The sequence below is a fragment of the Nicotiana attenuata genome, unplaced genomic scaffold (assembly GCF_001879085.1).
Source record: "Nicotiana attenuata strain UT unplaced genomic scaffold, NIATTr2, whole genome shotgun sequence".
Lineage (NCBI taxonomy): Eukaryota > Viridiplantae > Streptophyta > Magnoliopsida > Solanales > Solanaceae > Nicotiana > Nicotiana attenuata.
In genome coordinates, this window is record NW_017671432.1 from 68737 (window position 1) to 74229 (window position 5493).

The window sequence follows — 5493 nt, forward strand, 5'->3', positions numbered from 1 at the left end:
GACTCATGGTTAAATAGGTGTTCCAATTTTATAACTTTTGTCTAATTTCGAGACGTGGGCACGGGGTTAACTTTTGAGTTGACTTTTTGACTTTTGATAAAGAACTTAGAATTTTCATATGGAATTGATTCCTATAACTTGTGTTGATTGTATTCAGTTGTTTGTGGCTAGACTCGAGGCGTTCGGAAGTCGATTCGCGAGGCAAGGGCTTGCTAGCGGAGTGACTCAATTTTCTTAAGGTAAGTTTCTTATTTAAACTCAGTCTAGGCACCAGTTGCCTGAATTGTTATGATAACTATGTGCTATTGGGTGCGCACATGCGTGGATGAGCCCGTGTGTGGGCACCGGGGTCATATATTCATGTTCGAATTGTGCTCGGGCTCTTATAAGCCTAGAATTAATTGTTATGCTTTAAGCTATGATATCTCACATGTTGTAATGGTTTATGTGATCTATTTGACCCATGCTGAGGCTATGTAGAGGTTTAGCCTTTGAATGAACTTGATATGTGCTTTTCAATGACGAAATTTCCGATTGTGCTATGCTAGCACACTTTGCACATGCCTACACTTTAGCATGTGCTTTTATACTAGTCTAGGATCATGAGAATCTTATTTCATTCATCATACTGCTCCTGTGTGATATGTTTGGATTGGAGGCCTGTGACTATGCCGTGTGGATTATGTTATAGGCACGTGAGTTGTCCGTGCTGCACGTGAGTTGTCAATGCGGATCCATATATTCATATTATTGGCACGTCAGTTGTCCGTGAAGCACGTGAGTTATCCGTGTGAATCCATATTTTGATATTATTGACACGCGAATTGTCTGTGTCACATGTGAGTTGTCCGTGCAGATTCTATTATTAGCACATGAGTTGTCCGTGCATTGTGTTGAAATTGCATTTTCTTGATCATTTACTTGATTTGATTGTTTTCCTTCCTCTACATGCAATGATATTGTCTGAGCAAGGTGTTTGAGAAGCTGTGCACATGCACACACAGATATTCTTCTCACGAAACTTGATGATTTAGTTCTAAATATTGTTTTCTGTGCCGACTTATAGGCAGAACTATAGAGGAATAGCTAGTATCATCTAAAATTTAAGCTTCTCTTCCCTTTCCTTGTTTATTTACAATACTTATTGAGTTGATTATACTCACACTACACTATGCACCTCGTGTGCAGATCCAGGTATTTCTAGGCACGGTGGTTGCTGATCTTGGAGTTTTTACCCGTGCGGAGATTATCGAGGTAGCTGATTTGGCATCCGTGGACCTTGACTCTCCTACTCTATCTGGTTGTTTTACTTTTACTGTATTACTTTCTTAGATAGTGTTTCAGACTATGTTATTGTATAGATGCTCATGTACTCAGTGAAACTTGGTTTTTGGGGAAGTTTTATTTGAGTAGTAGTTGTTCATATCGATTATTATTGTTAAACTTGCTTCATCTTCTTTTAAATATAAAAAAAGCCTAGTTTTATTGTGATTGTTGGCTTATCTAGTTCTGTGATAGGCTCCATCATGACATGTTGAGTTTGGGGTCGTGACAAGTTGGTATCAGAGCCTAGGTTGCATAGGTCTCACGAGCCATGGGCAGGTTTAGTAGAGTCTTGCGGTTCGATACAGAGACGTATGTACTTATCTTCGAGAGGCCACCGAATCCTTAGGGAAAATTTCACATTCTTGTACTCTTGCCGTGCGAATTTGTTGATTCCGGAAACTAAATCTCTGTTATTTTATTCTCTCACAGATGGTGAGGACACGTGTTATAGGATCGGGCGGATGACCACAAGTGCCACAAGCTAGGGCCACGAGAGGCCGGGGCCACGGTAGAGGCCGAGGTGTAGCTAGTACAGCAGCTAGAGTAGCCCCTCTAGATGCACCAGTTGCTCAAACTCAGGAGCAGGTTTCAGATGTGGTTGAGCCGGTGGACGAACTCAGGCACCGGTTGTGCCCATTATGATTCCAGGCTTTTAGGAGGATTTGGACCAGATATTGATTGTTTGCACTAGCCTTTCTCAGGCGGTTTCAGTTCAGGCCGCACCAGCCACTTCTCAGGCCGGGGGAGGTACTTAGACTACTGCCACCCATACTCCAGAGCAGGTAGTACAGGGACTCCAGACATTGGGGTACTACCAGCCCAACCAGTTGTCGTTGCTTAGGCCCAGGTGGGTCCTATTATGACCGATGAAGAGCAGAAGAGACTAGAGATTGTTGAGAGGCTCAAGCCTCCATCATTCAGTGGAGCTGAGTTAGAGGATGCTCAGGACTTCTAGCATAGGTGCTAGCGGATTCTTCGCACGATGGGTATTTTGGAGACTAGTGAGGCTTCATTTACTACTTTTCAGCTGACGGGGGCAGCCTTTAGATGGTGGGAGGCTTATGAGCAGATCAGGCCAGCCGGTGCTGCACCACTTTCATGGCACGGCTTCTCCATTCACTTTTTGGAGAAGTTTGTGCCATGAACCCCAGGGAGGAGTTGCGTAGGCAGTTTGAGCAGCTACGCCAAGAGGGTATGTCTGTTACCCAGTAGGAGATTATATTTTTAGAGTTTGCTCATCATGTGATCTGGTTGGTTCCCACTAAGAGGGAGAGGATTAGGAGGTTCATTGACGGCCTCAGCTATCAGTTGCGTTTTGTTATGACTCGGGAGAATGCATCAGATGCTAGGTGTGACGAGGTGGTTGATATTGCTCGGCGGCTAGAGTTGATCCGTAGTTAGGAGCTTGAGCAGAGGGAGGCCAAGAGGCCTCGTGGTTTGGGTGGTTTCAGCGGTGTTTCTTCTGAGGGTCAGTCCCACCATAGCAGGGGTCGTCCTTACAGGCCCGCTCATATGGCTCGTCCAGCTGATCATGGTGCATTAGTTAGCCACGGTTCTTCCAGTGCTTGTTCGGGTTAGTCGTCATTCAATGCATTACCAGCACAAAGTTCTTACCAATCCTCGCCTGCTCAGATTTCTACAAGCAGTTCCTTGGGTTATCAAGAGCAGCATCTCCATCAAAGTAGGGGTATTTTCGAGTGCGTGGACTTGCTTCATCTTAGGAGGGATTGCCCTAGATTGTTGAGTGGGGTCCCACAGTAAGATTCTCGGCTGATGATACCAGGACCAGCAGCTACACCACTCGTTCACCCAGCTCAGGGTGGGGCTTAGGCATCTAGAGGTCGCCCTATAGGGGGAGGTCGATCAAGTGGTCGACATGCTCGATTCTATGCCATTCCTGCCAGCCCAAAGGCTATTTCTTCAGATGCAGTGATCACAGGTATTGTTTCAGTGTGCCACAGAGATGCTTCCACATTATTTGACCTCGGTTCTACTTATTCCTATGTATCATCCTATTTTACTCATTATTTGGATATGCCCCAAGAGTATCTACGCCGGTGCGCGATACTATTATTGTGGACCGTGTGTATCGGTCGTGTGTGGTGATCATTGGAGGATTGGAGACTAGAGTTGATCTCTTATTGCTTAGTATGGTTGATTTTGACGTGATTTTGGGTATGGATTGGTTGTCTCCGTGTCATGCTATTCTGGATTGTCACGCTAAGATTGTGACATTGACGATGCCAGGGTTGCCAAGGATCGAGTGGAGAGGTTCTCTAGATTATGTTCCCAGCAGGGTGATTTCATATTTGAAGGCCCAACGGTAGGTTGGGAATAGGTGTTTGTCATATTTGGCCTTTGTGAGAGATGTTGGTGCATATACTCCTACTATTGATTCTGTCCTGGTAGTGCAATACTTTCCTAATGTGTTTCCTGCAAAGTTGTCGGGCATGCCGCTCGACACGGATATTGATTTTGGTATTGACTTGGTGATGGGCACTCAGCCCATTTCTATTCCTCTGTATCGTATGGCGCCAGCAGAGTTGAAGGAATTGAAGGAGCAACTTTAGGAGCTTCTTGATAAGGGGTTTATTAGGCCTAGATTGGGGTGCAATAGTTCTGTTTGTGAAGAAGAAGGATGGTACTATGCCAATGTGCATCGACTATTGGCAGTTGAACAAAGTTACAATCAAGAACAAGTATCCTTTGCCGCGTATTGATAATTTATTTGACCAGCTTTAGGGAGCGAGGGTGTTCTCTAAGATTGATTTGAGGTCTAGGTATCACCAGTTGAAGATTTGGGACTCGGATATACTAAAGACGACATTCAGGACCCGCTATGGTCACTATGAGTTCCTTGTGATGTCTTTTGGGCTGACCAACGCCCCAACAACATTCATGCATATGATGAATAGTGTATTTCATCCATAGCTTTATTTGTTTGTGATAGTATTCATTAATCACATCCTGGTGTACTCACGCAGCTAGGAGAAGCATTTGAGGATTGTACTACAAAGGTTGAGGGAGGAGAAGCTTTATGCAGAGTTCTCCAAGTATGAATTTTGGCTCAGTTCGGTGGCGTTCTTGGGGCACGTGGTGTCCAGTGAGGGGATTAAGGTGGACCCAATAAAGATAGAGGCGGTTCAGAGTTGGCCCAGACCGTTTAGCTATTGAGATTCCGAGTTTTCTCGGCTTGGCTGAGTACTATCGTCGCTTTGTGGAGGGTTTCTCGTCCATTGCAGCGCCTTTGACACAATTGACACAGAAGGGTGCTCCATTCAAGTGCAAGGATTGGAGAGAGACAAGGATTGGAGAGGTGGCTCATAGGCTTGCATTGTCGCCTAGTCTATCGAATGTTCATCCAGCGTTTCATGTTTCTATGCTCTGGAAGTATGTTGGCGATCCGTCTCATGTTTTGGACTTCAGCACAGTTAAGTTTGATGGTGATTTGACTAATGATGTGGAGCCGGTAGCCATTTTGGATCGGCAGGTTTGAAAGTCGAGGTCAAAGAAAATAGCTTCAGTGAAGGTGCAGTGGAGAGGTCAGCCAGTCAAGGAGGCTACTTCGGAGACAGAGCGAGAGATGTGGAGTTGATATCCATGCTTATTTGAGACTCCATGTATGATTCTAGACCCGTTTGAGGACGAACGCTTGTTTAAGCGAGGGAGGATGTAACGACCCAGCCGATCGCTTTGAGTGTTGTAGCCCCGTTTGGCCATTTATTACTTATTCTATGCTCAATTGTTTTTATGTGACTTGCCGAGGTAGTTGGTTTGGTTGCGGGAATGTTTCGGAATGAATTGGGATAATTAGTCCCAAGGTTCAAAGCTTAAGTTGAAAGAGTTGACCGGATGTTGACTTATGTGTAAATGAACCCGGAATGGAATTTTGATGGTTCCGATATGTTTCTACGGTCAATTTGGACTTAGGAGTGTGTCCCGATAGTGGTTTGGAGGTCCGTAGTTGATTTTGGCTTGAATTGGTGAAAGTTGGAAAAATGGAAATTTGTAGAGTTGAGGAGTTTTACCGAGAGTTGACTTTGTTGTTCCGGGCTTGGATCTTAGTTCTGGAAGTTGGAGTCGGTCCTTTTGTGTCATTTTTGACTTGTGTGCAAAATTTGAGGTCAATCAAACTTGATTTGATAGGCTTAGACATCGAATGTAAAA